At 37.8% G+C, this 22,175-nt stretch overlaps 1 long non-coding RNA gene across 1 annotated transcript; it reads right to left on the reverse strand.

Annotated features, from left to right (window-relative positions):
* Positions 1–606: 606 nt before the first annotated feature.
* On the reverse strand, positions 607–3,311 carry LOC117820568. The gene is made up of 3 exons (XR_004632775.1): positions 3,275–3,311; positions 1,788–1,867; positions 607–1,219 (listed from the first exon to the last, which is right to left on the reverse strand). It is a non-coding gene; the product is annotated as an uncharacterized LOC117820568 (long non-coding RNA).
* Positions 3,312–22,175: the final 18,864 nt, after the last annotated feature.

The raw sequence follows: 22,175 nt of genomic DNA on the forward strand, positions 1-22,175 counted from the left end.
CCAGACTCATGTTTGACAGCCATTTTCCATGACCAGATGGGCTCAGAACATGATATACACGAAAAAACAGATAAAGAAGGAGATTGTGTTGGTTGCAATAGTAGAAATAGGACTAATAATAATGATGATATAAGCATGACTGCAGGCAGTCTGCAGGAGCACCCTTTGTAACATGGGAAGGCAAAAACTCTTGATGATACAAAGTTAGTAACATTGAAGGGGCATGAATGCATACATATAAGCTGGAAAGAAGGGGACAAAGGAACTCTTAAGTAAGCCAGCTGACTAAGCCTATAGCAGCAGAAAAAGTGGCGGCTACAGGCCTAAGCAAACCAAGTTAGGTGAAGAATTAAAGGATATTTTTAGAAATCTTACCTTAGTTTTCAGCTTCAATACAAAAACACAGAACAGAATGCCCCCCTTTAATTCTGCCTCCAACCTCATTCCAGCAAAGCAATCAAGCAGTTTTTGTATGTTTGTTTAGAAAAACCACAGGTGTTTTCATTTGTAAAGCAGGATCAATTGTTCTCTCTAATTTGTTTGCACATATATTTTTTTTATTTCAACACAAAGGGACTGAGCTTCTGAAAAGACTCTTGGAGCATATTTCAAGGCTTGATGTGAATGACAGTTTTCTCGTGCACATTTGACTGATACACTCAACCTATTGATTTCCTATCACAGTAACATAGAGAGGAAAGACCGCCTAAGACAACACCTCATGTCTTTGAATGTCTTCCCACATGCCCACATGTATGGACACAAACAGTGGACATGCACTCACCTGTGTTATTATGCACTTGTACATCTCACCAGTGGAAAACTCTGACTTCAAACGTGCCTTCTTCATTATAAAGTCTCTTCCTTTACCCTTTAATTTGCAATTTTGCCACCACTTTCATGTGAATTTACTGTGTCTCTTCAACAATGATGATTTGATGAATGAATGTAATTCACCTTGCTAAAAAGAAAAAAGTCAACGTTGTTTTTCAACCATGTTTGGTTTATATCACTATCACTCATCCACATTAGCACATATAATTCATCTAAACCTCTTTCTTTTGACAGTTTCTGCAGCCTTCTCATTGCTGCTGCACTTATTGATCACTGTGGTGGCTGCCTATGTATTGAACTGCAGTAAGTAATGAAAATGGTGTGTGTCCACTGTTCATTCTGCTATTGATCCCATCAGTGGTAAGTAGCTTGGCTTCAATTAGGCCTTAATAGGCCCAAGGGAGGGAAAGAGAGAAGGAGAGAAGGAAAGGGGAGATGAGTTTTGCATGGAAAATACTCAGATTTTAGCATTCTACATTACATTGGTGGAACATGTTTGGAATCCACTAAATTGATATCTGTATTTTGAAGAATAGAAATCCCCCTGTGATTGTTTAATCGTTATATCTTATCCCTTACAATAAAGTAACAATGTAGCATCATGGATAGTGATCTCCTGTTATCCCACTTGCTCCCCAATGTATACCTCTACCCCCAGCTGCTTAAAAATCGCTTTTCTTTCCTCTTAAAGAGCTGACAGGAGCTGACTGTCATTACAGCAATGCTAACATAATCAGCAGAACCTACACAGCCTCCGATGCACAAATTATATTACACTGTAGTTTAGAGGAGTGGGGAGATCCTTCAGATTGATTTAGTTAATGCTTGGTCTCAAAATGAATGTTGGGTGGGGGAGGGAGCTGCAGCCTTGAAGCTACATTACAGACATGCTGCTGAGGGCTACAAACTCAGAGTAATGCATGTTTGTGTGCTGTGTGTGTATTTGTGTCCACCTGTAATTCCAGTCCTCTTTCTGCTTCACTGCTGCAGCACATCTGGTTTCCTGTAGCAGATACTGTCAAAGCAGAGACGTCTGTTTGGTTTTAAAAAGAGCAAAAATGAAAATTAATGCTGAGATGAAAGAGGAAACCTGTCAGGTGAAACGATGATTTTCTTTCATTAATATGGGAGAAAACTAAGAATGTTTCATTTCAAAGAGAAGATGTCAATCCTGGCTTAATTGCACATTCACATGGAAAAAACAGAATGATTGTGTATTCCAGCTCCATTCTGATGGGACAGATGGATGGTAAAATAAATTGTCTATCCAGTTTGAACTTTGAATAAGAGATTTTTGTGGGGGTGGGTGCCTGATTTTACCACTTTAGGAAGCAAAACAAGTTCTTCAATCTTCTTCATACTATTTCCACTAAACTGTCAGTTTCACACAAACCTCAGATTCTTTCACATATGTTACACCTGTAAATTTCTGCTCTGTGTCTTTCCCTCCCATCTCTCTCTGGCTGTCCACACCTACAGGGATATTGCTCAGAAAACATTTTTTCTCTGTTTTAATAAAAATGATCCTTTCCACACCTGAGGGGCTTTTGAATATTTCTCAGTCTACACAACAACACAGAAACAGTTGAAAACACCTGCATAAGCATGCCAAGGAAGCAAGTGGTGAGCACGTGTATTTAGTCTGTCTCTAACAACATAGATAAGATAAGATAAGATAAGATAAGATAAGATAAGATAAGATAAGATATGATATTACTTGAATGATCCCCAGGGGGGAAATTTGGTTTTTGCAGCAACCCAGACATAATCGAGAATAATTTTAAATAAGTCAAAATAGATAAATAAAGATAGAATACAAATTTAAGATGTATACAAATGTTACAAATGTTGTAAATAGTGGCAATTACAGGCAGTATTTAAAGAAGTATTCAGTAGTGACAGGTTGACATGGTGTAATTATGGTTTGGTTATGACAGATTAAGCAATAAAGTAAAGAAATAAAGAAATATTGGTATGTAATGTGACTTTATGAAGATAAAAGAAAATAGAAATATATATACATATACAAAACCATTGTGTGCATTGGTTTTAAGTGTCTTCTTGAGCAAGCGTTCTTTAAACTGTGTAAGGACAGGAGTGGGGGTTAAAAAACTATTGAGCGTAATATATCAATTCCCCCTCATGCCAGTCACCCTTTATAATAATAAAGTACAACAACGTGTCCATCCATCTGTAATCAAACCAATAGCCCGCCTTCTTGGCACATGTAAAATACATAAACAATTGTGATGCGCAGGTACATCAGCATTTCTCAAAACTTTCCTTTATGCAATCTACACAACAAAGACAAATCTTTTTCATTTCTACTTTTTAAATCTCCGACTTTAAAGCCGTTTTCAAAAACCCTCTGTTTCCAGTGATCTTAAACTCTGTTAATGTGTGGGCGTAGGGCCAAAATGGAGATAAAAATGAACGTTACCAAAAATATCCACATATGTGTGGACAGGGCCCGTGTTCAGATAACGAGGTTCACCTGCTGTCCTCAGAGGAGTGAGGCATTTGATTGGGGGGACTGCTGCCGCTCACTTAGGGATTTTTTGTTCTTCTGTTCCATTGTGTTGTATCTATTATTTAGCTTTTTGGTTAATTGTTATCAGTGTTTCTTTAGTCATTTCATAAGAAATCCAATGATTTATATTGTTAATGACATTTTGGGGATTTTATTGGGTGTTCGCCCCAAAAGTCCACCTTGGGAGGGCCGTAACACATATTTTAAATTACTGTCTGGTCTTTTGTGTATTCCTTTCCCCCACCATTCCTACAGCTAACAGAATACAGAGACTAGCAAACAACTGTAAGTACAAAAGGATGATACTATCATCAATATTGCTTTGCTCATAAATAATATGTTAGCTTAGCATACTAGACAGAGTTGATGTGAGAGGAAAGCTAGCCTGCTGTCAGCTTAACCTCATGCAGTTTAAGTCTTATATTAAGTAAGTATACTAAGTATAGTTGGCTGGTAGTTATGCTGAAAAGTATCACGACAAGGTGAGACAAGAGAGTCTTTGCATAACCACCAGCTAACTACACATTATCCTGCTTCTTACCCAGCTATTAACTTAAGATACAAACAAGCTGACACTAAGTATTGATCCAAAGAAGATTTTGTTGCTAAAAAAAAATAGCTAAAGCCTTTTGCAACATGGATGCAAGTCCCAACTAGGCACAGAATAAATAACCAAAAATGAGTTGTTAAAGTGTTTCTTTAAATAATTTTCCATTTTCGAAAATTTGGGAATGTAGAAAGGAATACTTAAAATTCAACCAGGACAAACATTGCTTCAGTGTCAGTCTATAAACCATAAAAACGGTACGTCAGTGTATTTTTTTTACCCTCTACCATCTGCAGGGCACCTGTTGCAGCAGGCAGGATGTGTTTCTGATTAGAAGTGATACCAGCTGCTGGCTAACAGGCTAACAGGACAGAAGCATTTATCTGGCTAACAAAGCCCTGGCAGGGCCCCTGTCCTCGTTCTGCTCTCGGTAATGCTTTACGACACTGTCATTTAAAGATGACATATGATAGGAGCAGGTTTTGGCTTGCCAATATCCACTGACACCACACTAACATACACAGACATGGACGTAAACACACACACACACACACACACACACACACACACACACACACACACACACACACACACACACACAGCTGCTGAGGAGGCAACCCAGAGAGACAGACGAAGAGGCAGAGATGGATGAGCAGCTGCTTGTGTGTATGTGTGCTTGTGTGTGTGACCGTGTGTTAGCCACTGCAGTCTTGGTTATTTATTTGATTATTTTTCCCAGTTTTACATCCCTCATGAATCAGGACGAATGGGTGCTTGTGGCTTTTGGATATTGGCCATCGTCTCTGTTATTGCTGTGTTTGACTGAATGTGCTTGTGTGTGTGTGTGTGTGTATACGTGTCTGCATCAAACCCTTACGACAACCCAAGCACAACAGAACACTGTATGTTGTGCCAATGTGATTCCCATGGTCCCATAAGCCATCACTAATTGAAAAGACACATTACTTATTCACTTATCAATTAATAATTGATTAATTAACAAGCAAAAGTAAGTCCAGTGGCACATGAAAAACTAATTACAGTACACAGCAGAGGAAGCCGCAGAACACGCTGTTTCTATAGATAGATAGATAGATAGATAGATAGATAGATAGATAGATAGATAGATAGATAGATAGATAGATAGATAGATAGATAGATAGATAGATAGATAGATAGATAGATAGATAGATGTCCTTATGTAGCTTAACTTACTCTGTTTTAAGAGACAAATAAAGTGACATATATTTCCAATGTCCACCGAGTAGCTAAAGCTAGTAAAAAGGAAGACCACAGAGTACTATGATGTTTTTGTACAGCTACTATTATGTCATATTTACTGTGATTCAGCAGTGGATACTCAGACTGACATACTTCAGATGTTTTACAACCTGAAATTATACAATTAATTTTTGAAAGACTCAACCATTTGTCTCATCATAAACCACACTTATCCATGTAGGATTTGCAGATATGTACAAAGATGGATACAATGGGTAACCTCTGGACTCCCTTTCAAAACCTAATACCAAGTTGTGCAGACCTATGTTGCATTGCAACGCCAGCATAATAGATGGACTAAAATCTTTCTTTTGAGTTTGCTGTCAGGGTTCTTCCAGAACTTGATGACTTATAAAGAGAGAAAACTGAAGAAAGTTACATTGATATATCGAGCCAGTCGCATGTTACCAGTCTGTGCATATTTGTAACTTGTATATTGGTTCTGTAGATACACTGTAAATTTATTTTACACAATTTTAAACTTATTTCTGTACATGTTTTTCTTAGGATACACTAGTTTAGTCTGCAGATTTATTTTAGGTGGTTCTTTTTTCACACACCACTGCATATTGTTTGACAGTCTCGGGTGGCTCCCTCCAGAAAGAAGATGACTTTTCCACTGGTATCAGTTTATTTTTAAATGCTTTCATTTAAACTATCCCGATTGTTTGAAATGTTATTTAATACCTCTCACCTCAAGTTATTCATTAAGAAGTTCTGATCACTTTCGTTTGACAGTGCCATTTGCAGCCAAGGAAGTTGGTAAAAAAACTTTTATGTTTCAGGCTCCTTCCGACTGGAATAATTTACCTTTAAATATTCGCTCCATATCTTCTTTTCCCTTTTTTAAAAATTCTTTGTTTTACCATTTCAAAACAAACTGTTTATGTTTTCAGTAAAGCCTTCACTGTTCCTCTACTTCCTTTACTTATTTACTCATTTATTTTTTATGATGATTATTGTTATAAATCTTTCTTTGTGTGTTTCACCAATGCTCCTTTAGTTTATTGAATTGTAATGTTTTTGTCGTTGAGTTGGTTTATTGTGTGACTGCTGGTGGGTTGTTGTTTTTGTTTTTTGTTTTGTTTGTTTGTTTGTTTTTTCCCTTTTGAAGGATTCATGTTTTGTTGTATTTTTAGTATTGAACTGTTTTCTATTTGTTATTGTCTGTCTGGGACACCCTCTAAAACAAGATGGCACATCTCAAGGGGTTTATCCCAATAAAATAAATTTATTTCAAGTTTACTTTTACTTTTAATTCAATATTTACTATTTTTGTATGCTCTCTATTGTTGTAGATGTTTGCACTATCCACTTTGCTGCTGTAACGCTGTAAATTTTGCCGTTGTGGGACGAATAAAGGATTATCGTATCTTTTCTTATCGTATCCTTTAAAAGCAAATAACAACATCTGTCTTTGTCTTGTTCAAGCAAACCAACACCTTGAGTTCGTTCAGTATAGTCTGGGATAATTTTTTTATTATTGCAATATTGCCCTATGAATTTCATCAACATACTGTGTAGCCATTGTACTCTCTCAGCTCACATGGCACAAGAGATGAAGAAAAATCTACTATAAAAACAGTTCTCTCACTTTGCACTGTAATGCCCATATCAACTTTTCTTTTGCTGCATTTATGTTATGAAAAAAATTATTCAGTGCTGACTCCAGCAAAGAAAGTACATACCTGTGTATTTTAAAAGATGTCTTCCATTGTGTACTTGCCCTGGATGTACGCCGCAAAATAATTCCTAGTCTTAGTGGAATAAGAATACACAGCTTCAGATGCCCTATTTGGACTGCTGTCATGTAGAATTAGATGTGCAGCAGTAATCAATGTAGAATTATATACAAGATGTGGGCTAACTCACTCGAGACTGTTCTGCAGTCAGGGAAATTGGCATAAAAAACAAGTGAACTGAACAAGTTAAGTTGAAGGAGAATGCTTGAACACATTTTTATATTTTGCAAACATATGATTTGTACTTCAGCTCACTCCTGCTGCAGGTTTGACTCATGTCTTCCTCTACTCCCCACAGGAAGCAGCAGAAGATAATCACATTACTTGCTCTGAATTGGAATAGATAATTAAATCTTACATGAGCTGAACCATTTACTAATATATTGTCCCTGTCCCAGACTTTGAAACCTTTCCAAATGCAGAGGAATGACTCTTAGATTGAGAATAAAGACTCCAATTCTTACCCCTTTTGTATACCTAACCACAGCTATGATTGTGTTTGTCTGCTGGATAACCTTTTTCTGACCCCAGTTTATCAGTTGCTTCATTTTAAAAGTAATCTAATATCAGAACATTTCAGATTGTCATAAATGTTTATTTGTTCAGTTGTACAGCAGTGAAAGAAGACTGCAACATAACACAAATGCTGGGTACAGCTCCGTTCTGTCAGCATTTCACTGTGAGTTGGATTTCTTTAGTAAAGTGAAGTGCATCACCCCGTGCCAGAATAAAAGTGGGTTTTGGTTAGGGGCAGTGAGAATGGAAAGGTAAATGGATTAAGCCCTAAAGTCTGTCATGAAGTCGGAAAAACAGACACACACATAAACATACACATGAACACACACTGGGTTTCTGAGTAGCGCGAGAGTAACAGAACAGTGGTTTCAGGCTTATCTGCTGTGGTGCAGAATGGATGCAAAGGCACACATTTTGGAAAAATATTATAGATTGAGGAGGACACGGTATTGAAACACTTGAAATACTCAATACATATCCAACAAATCAAGCACCAGTCACAACAATGAAGTTGACCCCTAAATTGTCTATGGGAGTTTCACTCTGAATATAAACTGCCACGCTGTTATTGCTGAACAATAGGAATTGCACCAATATTAGCAACTTAATATTACTTAATCTTGTCAATAGTGGAAAAGGTCTGAAAGGGATCGTTTACAAAGGAAAGCAAAAGATTTAACTTTAACCTCTCAGGGGAAAAACTTGTTGATTCCACAAAAGTATTGTTGTTCGGTTCTTTGCTATGGTAGATAGTCTAAATGGAGGGGTTGGAGGGGAAAACAAATTTCTTGGCAAAATAACATTTGAATGTGCTAAAAACTGCTGGTACAAAGAAAAAGGCATGATGCTCAGACCAATTGTACACAATAAATGTCACAATTAGCATGTCCCGTTAATCAGTCTACATTTGTTGGCCCTTCATCCTTTCAGTCCACTAAAAATGTCCCCTTGCATTGACTCTTTGACAAAGAGCAAGTATAAAAGAAAACAACAGCAGAAAAGAAAGAGGGCATTGATTGTTCTGTTCCTAATATGGGAGGGAAGCTACAATCACAGTTCTGGGGAAAGGGCTCTCCATCAGTCTGATAGAAAATTCCATTCGTGGCATTTTGACACCAATATACAAGTCTGAACATGAACACTTCTGAGTCTTTAGCCTGGCCTGTCAAAACAGTTGATGTGATCGAAATTGTAATGAGTGAGTGCAGCAATTTATAAGGTAAAAATGTGAGTTAAATTGGTTAATTGATCGGAACAAGTAATAAATAGAAGATTAATTGCATTTTGGAATCATCAGTATTGCAGATGCCTGTGCTCACGAGCGGTGGCGTACTTATGCTGTTTGAGGGGCAAACCAAAAAAAGTGCACCTCCTTTCAAACCCCTGGTATTCATATTATATGGGTAAATTAAATTGATTGATGCAGCAGAAACAAGAGGAGGATTGTGGGACCTTCCCCTGAAAATTTCAAGCATCCAACACATAATTCCCTGCATCGTGGTGAATATTTTTTGGAACAATTGTTGTGTCAATTGAAAAAGGAAAACTCAAAACTATTGATATATTTATATATTATTGATTAAATTACATGACAAACACAACATAATTAACTACAAAGGCAACCAGAGGGCACTTCCTTTGAACATTTAATTCACTGGAGGGGTATCCAGATGGTATTTTTCACAGGAAGTCCATAGAAGTGAATATAGAAGGATTTCTTTTTGACATTTTATAAATTTGAGAGGCATACAGCGGGCACTTTTTTTATGTGTTTTACACTGAAAGCCGGAGAAGGCCTATTTTAATGCTTAATCTACTACAGTGGCCTATTACAGAAATCAATGATAATATATTTTTCCCTTTCTAAATTATAGCATATCAAATCTAAAACAGTTACTGGCTAGCATTTAATATACGTTTGTTTACTTTGTTATGATATACAGAATAATAATACTATGTTAGCCAGTTAGCCAGCAACGCACAACACATGTTCTTGGCGAAGATAATCATGTATATTGGATTAGGTGTAAGGTGCATGGAATAACAGATGTAACTATTAAACTATTGTATTTAACCGAATGCAGAACGACAACAGCAACAACGTAACATTGGCATTATTTATTGGCCCTTGTGCTCCAATTATCGGCATTGGCCCTTGAATAACTGATATCAGTGGACCACTAATAATAATAGGAATAAGCGTGAAAAGTTTCTTGTCCCATATCAGTTGTTGCTGGTGTTACTTTCATATACAGTGGATGATGTAAAGGACATCAGCAGCGAAAAAAGCAGCATAACACTGTAGAGTAACTCTTTCTTTAAAATTAAATGGGTTCCTCGAGAGGGGTGGAGAGGCTATTTGTCTCTTGGTCCAAACAAGCTGAATCTAAGTAGGAGATCAATACTGATATCTTTAGGCCGCTAACTGCTCCACTAATATATTATTGATGTCTGGGTCTCGCTGGATTAAATTTGGGCTGCACACGGCAGTTTATCTTGATCAGAGCACACGGGAGATACAGTGACAGAAAAGGACAAGAAGAAATTCCCCTAGAAGTGTGTACATGATGAACTAAAAAACAGAAAAGGTATCAAGTGTTAAAGGAGCTTTCAGGGTGAGTAATGCAGGACTTTACAATGTGTGATTGGAAAAGTCCATCACGGATTTTCAGTTGTCCACTCTGATATAGAGGAGCTTGACATTAAGAGGACCATGACTTAAACAGGAATGTTAATTCAGGGCCACAGGATAAGGATGGTTGTTTTCTGGGTTATCAGGCAGCACCAAAAGTGCATGATCAGGGCTTTGCTGAACAGCATAGAGTTAATGAGAAATTAAATGGCGGATGTCTGCCAATAGGCGTTTTTTGAATGAGAGAATTTTTCATATTTTAAGAGATAGAGGAATCCCTTCTTTTTCTTGCTAGAACCATAGACTGTATAAATAATGGACATAGTATCCATGACATCACCTATCTGTTCCTGAGCGCTGTTTTGAAGCCAATTGACGGCAACAGCCATAATGGAAATGCGGAACTCAACCAGGAATACTGTGACGTAAAGAGGCGGGGTTTGAGCCACCTAGCCAACAGCTATGTGTTCCCGTCCATGAGTCAAGTCAGTCATGTCCTTATTTGGGCAAAAACTCGTAATCTTAATATCTTCTGAACCGTCGCGTTAGAAATTTCACCCCCGTACAGTGTGTGCCGATAGAGAAATTAGCTACGTAGAGCCAAGACGTTTTTTGAACTAGGCTGTAAACATGTTTATTAATGCTGCAAAGATCGTCTTTTTTGAATTGGTGTCTATGTGGTTTCTGGTGTTTCTGCAGCCAGCCTCAAGCGGATTCTCGATGAATAGCAGTTTATAACACTTCCGCATCAGCTTTATAGTTTGAGACTGGAGGTTGCCGCTTGGCTAGAACACACTGCTAGAATTGATTACAGAGGTTTACATTAACTATTTGGGCACAATGATGGAAGGATACTTTAATGACATGTGATGTTAGGTGATTGGTTTGGATTAGACCAAGTGTGTCTGTCATATTGACTTACATTTGGAAACTTTGAATTTTTAATCAAAATCATGAGACAATTCAGCACCAGCAACTCCTATCTTCAACATACTGTGTAAGAGGTCATTAGAGTAGATCGAAAAACTGACCAAACTAAGGCTTCATGTGGAAAAAAGCCAAATAGAAGATATGAATTTCATGCTGAATAACAGAAATACTTTATTTTAACTCTTGACTCAAAAAAGAATTGTGCTGGTATTCAGCGGGCACTTTCCCTTAATGTCTTTTTCCTTTCATGTTGAGCTATAGTGACATCAGACGTTTTGTTCCAGTCAGCCCATTTGGAGCACAACTCAAAGTCGTGCTGTAATTGCTGTTTGTGCCCTTTTCCACATGAATATCCCACACAGTCCTGATTACAGCTGATTTGAAACAACATGATAAAGTTGTGTTTTGAGGTTGAATAAAGATTCTGCTTCAGTCTGAACACTGTTTTCTGTAAAAGGCATATCACAACTGATGGATTACCAATTGGAATTCATTAACTCCCCCCGTTTCCCTGTTTCTCTCTGCAGCACTCTGAAGCTGCTGTAATTCCACTAATGGAGTGCTTACCATTCAGGGCCAGTTTTCTGACACTGACTGATGCTGCTTAATTGCTGAAAAAATATAGAGTGGTCCCCGGCTGTTAACTGTAGCTACAGAGAGGTGCAGGAGTTCTCATCACGATACCCAAGACATGTTACACTTAAGCACGTCCCTTTGGGTGTCATATTGGAGCAAACGTAAATTTAAGTGGTTAATGCTGAGCAAGGCATTTCTTATGAAGAAAATGAGAAGCCATTATTTCACTGAGCTATATACTTGGGAACAGGATACAGGAAGAATATCAGTTAACAGCACAGCACATTTTTAATGACTGACTGAGAGAGAATACGTAGCTCTAGCAAGAACAGAACATTTTGAATGTAGTGGTTTTTTAGCTTAAAGAAGCAATTATTGTACAATAACAGTATGACAAAACTTTGGCAGGTGGCCACAAAAGACTGCATATTAAAATGGGCACCACAAGTATTCATGGACTGTAAAGCCAAAGTATTTGGAGCTCCCCTAGTGACAGGCTGCAGTAAAGGTCATTGCCCCCACCTCCTTCATTTTAACATATGGTACTTTTTTATTTGATATTTTATTAGTTATTTGATGTTAAAAATATTATTGACTGACAGCTTTGTTGACTAATGCAGACTCCTGCAGCAGTGTTCTTTCCTGGGTTAGCAGAGTAGGGGAGGGAATGTGAGAGAAAACGGACACTTATGGTAAATGGACTTACTTATATAGCGCTTCTCTAGTCTTTCTGACCACTTAAAGTGTTTACACATATCGTCACAGATACACATCATTCACACACTGATGGCAGAGGCTGCTATAGTAAGGGACCATCAGTATTAGCTAATCTCATTCATACACATTCACACCCCACGGATTATGTCACTATGATCAATTTGGGGTTCAGTGTCCTGCCCAAAGAACCTTCGACATATGACTGCAGGAGCTGATATCGAACCACCAACCTCCCTATTGAGAGACGACCAACTCTACCCACTGAGCCAAAGATCCTCTAACACTAACACAATAGTCATTGACCTGTCTGTAGCCATGCATGTCTGCTTGAAACCAATGCAAGAATATGTTCTGCTTTCGGACTGTACCAACCAGTATCAGTAAGTTTAATGGCCAGGTCCACATCTCACAATGAAGGGCGTATCGAGTGCTGTGTTCATTTAACTGGCAGTCAATGGTGGCTACAAAACATGACTCCAGCAGACAAAGCTCCTATGTAGATATAGCTGAATATCACTCTCCTCAACAAACAATCTACACCAATATAAACGCTCTAGTAATGAGTATGACGGTTCACTTACTCTACACTAATGTTAATAGGACATTGCTTTTTACTAACACATTGGTATCTTATTGGTATGTATTGTATTATTGTATTATTGGTATTTGCTGTGTCATTGGTATGCCACATCGGTATGCCACATGTTTTATTTATTTTGACAGTGGGCATGTTATTGTATATTGGTATGACGAATGAATGAATGTATTGATTGTGAGCAGCACTGCACTTTGTCCATAAACAATAAAGTTTATCTTATCTTATCTTATCCTGGAAAGAATATTTTGAAGTATTTAAACTACATGAGTGTTAAAGGTTATGTGTAAATACTGTTAACAGGTTGTTTTGCTGTCCCCAAGTGGCTAAAAAAAAAATAGATACTGCTGATTCAGCACAGTTAAGGATTTGGAGAGCTAAGACAACACACAATGTAAAAATAGTTTGCTACCAGAAATTGTATTTCTTTTGACCTTAACTGACATTAAGAATGACAAACTAAAGCAGAAATACTGGTTGCAGTATCGTATCATTCCTTTAGATAGTTGTTTATCATAGAAATTGGGTGCTTAGGATCACAGCAGGTATTTCTCCTGCTCTCAGAGCAAAAATGTGCGACTACTTATGTGCACAATAATTGTGCAGTGGCCCTCCCAACACTGCACATCTTTTAAAACAACTATAATTTTTTATTTCTACCTCAGTGCTTTGGAGTTAAACAGTCTACTTTCCTCAAAACATGCATAATTGCCTTCATGTGGTTTGGTACATATATATTTAGTATTATCAGCGTTGTCGTCTTTGGCTTCATGTACTCTGTTGACTTCTTTGACTCTTCTTTCATTCATATTGCTATTTTTTACCAGTAATAATAAAACATACCTTCATTAGAGGTCTTGATTGGAGTTGGCTACCTCTGCCTCTAGTTCATCTTGTTAATTTATATATCCAAGACAATGCTATGCCACAGAAACCACTGTTATGCTGAGTAGTATTTTTTGGAGGATTAAGGATAATTTTACAGTTTACTGCTAATGCTGCGCTTGTGTGGACCAAATGTATTACTTACTAACACGGTGCAGCTGCTGTGCTGTGGTTGTGTGTGTGCTGGAGACCAGGGCTGAGCTAAGTGTGGGCCAGCACTTCCATTAACTCTGATTAAAACTGAGGCAGAGCAGATGAAATATATTCAGTTAAGGTTAAGAGTCTTCTTCAGTGCACACATGCACACACCCATTCGTTCTTCAGGGCAATGCTAACAGCTCCACCAAGCTGATGATGAATGAAAAGAAGTAGGGGAGAGAGAAAAAGATGGAGAGAAAAGGAGCATTAGAGGCAGACAGAGCGAGAGAGGAGGCAGTATTTCAGTCACACTTAGCAAACGGCTGTCATTGACAAATCCAGATGCCTCATCACTCTCCTCACCATCAGCTACTGTGTTGTATCTCCACTACTGCAAATGAAATCAGCACTGGCATGCTGCATGCATGTGTGCGTGTGTGAATGTGTGTTTTGTTTCTGTGTGTATGTGCCGGGCTGTGGTAAAGGAGCATGCATTAAACAGGGCTGTCATTTCAGGGCTGCCTGATGAGGCTGAGTGAATGTGTACATTAGCTTCCATGGTGACTGCACATAGTAATGTGTAACCCCCTGACACTGAAAAATGGTCCTTAAAAAAGTGCAACAGCTAGCTGAGTCTGTGTGGAAAAATTGATCCAGCAAAAAAGAGCTGCAAGGTGGTTCCAGGTGTCTTAAATACAGCGCTAATCCTCAATTTGTTTATTGCTTCAGTTTTGTTGTGTTTTTGCAACTATCTCCCAAGATGGGGTTTGACAAATAAGAATAAGGCTGCCAGCTTTTTAACCGTCTAGCTACAAATGCAGAAAGAAAGCTGCTAAAAAAAATGCTACCTTAGGAAATAAAACTCATGGTCAAATCAGCATACTCTTAAATTTGAGTTATATCAACATGCTGCTGCAATTAGACTTCAGTTCCTACTTAGTTTAAAAATTGATATATGATCTCTTTGCAGGCTGCATAGTGGTTTGCAGTGTTGGCTCACAGCAAGAAGGTTCCTGTTTATAATCCCACCTGGGCTGTTCTCTGTGGAGTTTGCATGTTCTCCCTGTGCTAGTGAGGGTTCCCTCTGGGTGCTCCGGCTTCCTCCCACAGTCCAAAGACAAGACAAAATGATCTCAAATCAAGGGAGACTAACCAGATTTTCTGATTATTGATAACGTCACACACACAAAAAAAATGAGAATGAACATAAAAACGTTCTTTGTAGTCAAGTGGGGTTCCCCAAAAAAGAGCAGTCACTCTGTCATAGTGTTTACTCTGATGCAGCTGTGGACTATACATAAAATAGAAGAAACCATTTTTTCAAACAACATTTGAATTAATGTCTTTGGGAACTTCAGTTCAATCATTCTGATCTAATAACTAATCCTTCTGGCTTCTGATTGGTAACCAGCTTTAATGAATACAACAGAAATAGGACAATATGAACAAAATGTGCTACAAAGCTGCAGCTTGTACAAAGGATTTTACTTGTTATGTTGCCTTTAATTTCTCAATGTACAGTAACTGTGTAAAGATGTATTGTGGTCAATTTTTTGACTTGAAAGGGCAAAATGTTGGACATTCTCAGCCCAGAAGTGCAACATGATTGTTTACCCTGAAAATAATAATGCCTTGAAGCAGCAGAATAGTCCAAATACGAATAACCAGCAAGCTCCTTGTACCAGTGTTGTCTTAACTTAGAAAAAGGTGACATAACAACCTTGTTTCAACTCTGCTGGTCAAGGAATAAGTGAAACAGCTACATTTGTACAGGATGTGTAAATAGTGCTGTAGGTGTGTAAGAACAGGAGAGCAACAGAGGGGAGGAAAAGGAAGAGAGGAAGACTGCTGTAATCAATGTTGGTACTTTAAGTGCAGACGGATGCAGGTTGTGCCTGTGGTTCTTGATGAAGTGCTGTTCTCCTGCTGAGCCACCAAACTATTTATATACAACGCACTGACAGCCTATGGGCATGGAAGAAAAAAGTGCTACCCTTTCCTACTAATCAGTTGATTCTTCACTTTTATGCCCTGTCTCACAGTGGAACCTTAAAGAAAGGGCATACATTAAGCGTACATGAAACTTAGTCTGGCATGGTTTGTCCCTTGATGGCAGACTTTGGCTGTATATAATGTTAAACAGATAAAGAAACATTTAATGGCAGTTTGTTGTCTCTGATTCTTTTAAATTGACTTCTTGACCCCTGCCTCAAAAATTTAGAGAGACCCGAAATCAACGCTGCGATCAAAGGTCAGCTGTGCAGCTTGGATTCGTCGGATCAGAGGGACAGCTGACGGTATGACATCATTAATAATAGACAAGCTCCAGGATGGGTTCGCCACTGCTACTGTCATACACGCAAACACTCAAACACTCAAACACAATATCTGTCTTATTTTTGAGCTGTCACAAAGCCAGATATGCAGTCACAATGCAATTTTTTCTGCAACAAAAATTTTGGTTGCACAAGCTAGCTTTAAAGCAAAAAATATTCCTATCAGCCTCAGTCCTTTTTAAGATTATTTCAACAGATCCTATTACAGACTCTTTGTATTTTTGTGTTTCCAATTTCACAAAGTGGGAATTCTTAATAGATGTAAATTTCCATGTGAAAGATAGACGTTTGAAACACAAGTCAAACAAGAAAGGGCGTTAGCTGATGGACAAGACAAACGAGACAGGGCCAAGTGGACACAATAAGACCAGACAAGACAAACAGGACAGGAGCAAACAGACAAACAAGACAGAGTCAGAGAGAGGGAAAAAAAGAAAGATCTAATACCACATGTTGTGATTTGCTGTTGCTTTGTTAACCCATACAAAAGAAGAAAAAAAACTAATAGTTTCAAATAAATAAAAAAGAAAATACGATTCTTAAAAGGAAGCAAAAAAAGAGGTAGAGTGGATAAATGGTTAGATATATGACAAGTAATAACAGAAGAGACTTCACATGCACTTTTTGTTGTTAGCATCCTATCACATCAAGCTAAAATGATGAGCAAGATTATTTTTGCTATCATTGTTGCTATACACTAGCATGTTAGCTTTGTGAGCATGCTAGCTTGCTAGCTTAAAGTAAGTAGGTAAGTAAGTAAATTTTATTTACTATAGCACCTTTGATAGAATAAAATCCCAAAGTGCTTCACAGGAAAAATATTCAATTTAAAATGAAATAATAAACACTAAAATGAAATCATAAAACAGTCAAAGGAAACAGACATTAGCGTAATTACAACATTAGTCAAACATTAGTTAAACAGTAAACTCAAAGCTAGGTTTTAGATTACAGCTTTATCAAGGTCCTACTATTGCTTTAGACATTTAAGCATTCTAAGTGCAGAAAAATAACATACAGGTTATTGCAGTAATGATGAGTATTAATATGTTTGCACCAAGTAGAACCCTTTGTCATAACATCCTTCAGCATAACAGCCAACCAAACAGACTGATTTAAAAACTCTCCTAAAATGCATTACAAGGGATTGTGTCTCTCATTCACAGCGTCTGAAAATCCTAATGTCAGACAGATTACCTTCTCTTGAAAATATGACACAAACCTTATTAACTTTTAACCTCTCATGCAAGGAGCTGACACTATTAACAGCTTAGAGAAAAATGACACTTCTATAATCCTTTTCAGAAGCTTTGGTCATTTATTATAAAAAGTAACTCTTTCCGGTTCTATTCCAAGAAGAACAAAACAAGAGGTTCAATTCCCTTATTAATATATTAAAATGCCAGAGCTATATGTTAAAATGTCAAAGCTATTAATGGTACTGCCAGTCAGCGGAGGTAAAATGTCAGGAAGAAAATAAATGCAGGCAGCGAATGAAATAAGGACTCCACGAGTATGAATGCCTTGTATTAGATTACAATCTTATCTCAAGATTCATTCAGTGAAATGCAAATGCCAATTTTAGGGGATATGATGAAATACCAAATTTCCAGTAACGCACACTGTTATTCTCCAAAAAATGTGTGATTGTGATGTTCTAAAATTAGAAAATAAAATGCAAGTCACTAACAGATGAGTGAAAAATGTTGGAGGGTCACATGTTATTGCAGAACTACTGAATGATGGTCAATGTTTCATCATTTACAATTTCTTCTTCATCATTAGATCCAGTTAAGCAAAAACTACAATTACAGTCTCTTCACTGTGAAATTGGTGTTTATCCAAGCACTAATCTACGACTCCATCTTTCTATGCCACTTCAGGAGCCCCACTGAGAGGCTTCAATCATGCTGTAGGAGGTTGGTGACATAACCACTCCAACCCGCAACCTCCAAAGTCACCTTTTGCTGATTGGGTAGAGGGGTTGAGTGCATTGAGTGAAAGAGTACAACAGTAAGGTAAGGAGAAACAGAGGCTAGAGAGGTCAGCTCAATCAGTGTCTCTCACTTCATTGTATCTTCAACTCTACTGATTAATCTCAGAGGACAGTATCGACCATATAGGCCATATGAAGACTGAGTCAATTACTACAATATGTACCTTTGGAATCTTACTATGTTTTTGACTTGTTGTACACAGCAAGGTCCTCCAGGCCATTTATGAGACAGAATGCTTAAAGTTTAAGGATATTTATTCCTAAAGCTGCTCCTGAGTGGCGTAGTCAGCAGTGTATAAATTGGTATGAAATACTGATAAGCACTTTACAAAGTACCCTCTACAATTAGTGTACAAATGTATGGCTTGTTGGGACATGTGGTGTGAAAAGAGCATTGAAAGTTCTGCAGACAAGAATAGTGCTATTTAAGTAAATTCCATTTAACTATTTACCATGATGGGCTTAGATGTGCTTTGACTCATGCACATGTAATATGTGATATAAAAATCATTGTAACCCCAATGACTCAATTTGGGTTCACTGTAAACTGTGTGACCAGTCCTTTGGGTCCTGGTCAGTGAGACATGCTCAGAGCATACGCAAGTTTTTATCTGTTGAACATGGGAGAACCATAGTAATGGCGTTATCTCTGCCTGCTGGGTCTATGTTGAATGTTTTTTTGTATTTTGTTTTTTTTGTGAGCTCTAAAACCCTACTCCAAATAAAGAATCTCAAAGTTTGAAAAAGTATCAGGAAAACAAGTTGGGAGACATAGGAGAGCAAACAGGAACTTTGGAAAAATATAAATTGGGCTTCTCCTTAAGGAATAAATATTGAAAGCACCTATGGGTACAAATTGTTTTGTTTGACCAAGGACTAATTCTGAAGAGGTTTGACTCAACTCTTGATTTTTCAGTTGCTTCAAATGAAGCTGATATTCTTCTAAAGTCTAATTTCTCTCTCTGTTGATGAAACACTGTTTAATTTTATGTCCAGCTGGGTGCCTCTCTCTTTGTGGCTCTATTAAAGTGTCGTGGCCCCTTTGCTGCCACCTGGCTGGTGGTGTGTGATGCATTTTGGGCACAATTTACTGCACCCCATGTAGCTCCTTACTCTTACAATGACAGGAGTGAATGTGCAGGTGCAACTTGTATGGAAAAGTCAATGGAGGCCTGAGAGTGAGTCAAGTCATGCAGATTAGGGTACCTCTAATGCAACGTTTGTATTTGCTATAGGTCAGATGTATGGAATAGTGCATTTTAAGTGTGAAGGGGGAATCTATAAGACATTTCTCTGTTCCAATTTCTAAATTATATTTCATTCATGAGGTAACAGAAAAAGATGAACTAGGTCACTCTCTATGTTAAGTTGGAAAATTGGTAATTGTTAAGACATAACTGGCCAAGGACAGCGATTGAGAGAACAGAAAAAAAGAGAGAAAGCAAAGGAGAATGAGAGAAGCATGAAAGAGTGTGCGCTACTCGCTGCTCCTGATAGACCCAGCTAGGCTATTCATTACTCCCTGAACGCCAGCTAGTGTCAGTTATATTACTGCGAAGCCTTCCCTGACTGACGTCCACGAGTGGGGGGAGAAAAATGGCTGCAAAATACTGCTCAATGCCCTGGGAGAAAACAAGGGAGGGGCTGTGATGGATGGGTGTGTTTGACCCAGGCTGAGTGGAAGGCAGAGTTGGGTCTCTTCCAGATGAGACAGGAAGTCGGCAGAGCCCCTGCCCCTCTGCCCAGAGCATCCCAGGCTTGTCAGGATGAGAGGCATCTCGCTAAGCTGCCTGCGTCAGTGCTTCTATCACTTGTGTCAAAACAGACGCTCTCCATATTCAACAGATAGCACTGGACCTCACGTGATGGGAATACAGAAGCGCAGTTAGGCCATCAATTGAGTTTGTGACAGGCCTGATGTCAGCATGAGGGCAACACCCCCCACCTCCCTGTAGCATTCTACAAAACAATGTTATTGTAGCAGCAGACAGCTTTGGAATGATGTTGTGCCCCATACGGCTTTAGAGTAAAAAATACATTCAGAAAGGTAGTTTATAGGTCCTTGGCTACAGCATTACAACCACAATGCAACACCAGACTCTGTTTAACAAACTCTTTTTCCTATCAAGGTCTGTGCATATTATTCATTTCAGTGCTGGATCTTTTTAAATACTATTTATCAGTGCTAGTGTTAGTTTTGATAAAGATGTGTATTCTATGTCATCAATGTACCTATTGCCAATCTGATTTCTCCCTTTTATATTCACAGAGAAATTATATCAACCTACACATGCACTGTGCCGATGCTCTTTCTTATTCTACCCGGCAAACTTTTAAGCATTCTATTTTTTGAAATCATCATTTTTGTAGATCCAGTAAGGTGATAATTATTCTAATAAGGAGCAAAAGTGTTTGTACAATCCTTTGACCTACAGACTGTACAAACTTTTTTGACTGGGGTTGCCAAAGTGGTGAATTCACTTCTGCATGAATGTCAGCAACATTGCTGATTGGCAACATATAACCTTTAAAGCTTAAATGAGGACATACAATGATGTCTGCCCAACATCGTAATTTAAAATACTATGTAATGCAAAAAAAGGGCTACAACCCCAGTTCCGAAAATTGGTGGTTTGTAAGTCATTCAGACTATATTACATTGATTTGTATGTTTTATGACAGAAATGTATGCTCATTTTAATTCGGAATTTTGAAAGTAAAATAATGTGTTGTTCTTACCTGATTTTGGAAGTGTTTATTTTGGCATTACACAAAATGTTCAGTGTTTTGTTACAGCTGTCCTAACTGTTTTGAAATGTATTACTTTCATAAAACGTAACATATTTTTTCACGAAACAATACAATTTTACAGTTTCCAGATTTTGTCTATGCAATACTTTCAATTAAACATAGGGTTTAAAAGATTTCCAAAACATCTAAATCTCTTTTTATTTACATACAGTGTCCAAACTTTTAGGGATTGGCGTTGTCTATTCAGCATGGATCCTTCCTCTGTCAAATAGCCAATCATCGCTCAGGGTTTTGGAGTGGTTGAAGCTATGGTTTGTTTTTTTCAAATGGGGGTTATATTTAAGATCTGAACTCTTATCTTTTTCTGAGCTTTTTTCTCTATTAAATAAATACAAATAAATGATAAGATATAAATACATTTTCATTGAGAAATTTAGGGTAAAATCCGTTATCACATTTATTCAAACATTTTAAAACAAGTCTGCATTGTTAGTTTCATAATGGCCTGCACTTCTGGATTATTTTTGGGTACTGTAGTATGTAACCTGTGCTCGGGTAAAGGGTATTTCATTATTAAACAATGCATTGCTACCTCTTCTTCATATGAGGAGAACTGAAAAGGTTAAAGGTCTTGTTTTGACCTTTTCATCACTCCATCATAACACATGCTGGGGGCCCCCAGGTAGGATGTCACGCACATTTCTGCCTCCACATTTCCACCCCAGTCAGCCTAATACAGCCACATTGGAACTAATAAGGGTTACTAGTTAACCACTAGGTTGCCCAGAGGGTGAGTTTTGTTTTGTTTTTTACATTTTGGGTCAGTAAAAATATAATTTTGTTATATAAATTTCAGAGGTGTCAAGTAAGTACAAATACTTTGTTACCTTACTTAAGTAGAAATTTTGGGTATCTATACTTTATTGGAGTTATTATTTTTCCGCCGCCTTTTTACTTCTACTCCTTACATTAGCAAGCAATCATCTTTCCTTTCTACTCTTTACATTTTAAAAATAGCCTCGTTACTCTTATTTCGTTTCGGTTTGTTCTCATTCTGGCTTGTCATTGTTAAAAAAAAACACATTCATGACCATTTATATTCCAATAAAGGCTTTTGATAACATGTCTGTGAAGTTTGTCTTTTTGCACCATTAAAATACTTATTGGCA

The sequence above is a fragment of the Notolabrus celidotus genome, chromosome 10, assembly GCF_009762535.1.
Source record: "Notolabrus celidotus isolate fNotCel1 chromosome 10, fNotCel1.pri, whole genome shotgun sequence".
Taxonomy (NCBI): domain Eukaryota; kingdom Metazoa; phylum Chordata; class Actinopteri; order Labriformes; family Labridae; genus Notolabrus; species Notolabrus celidotus.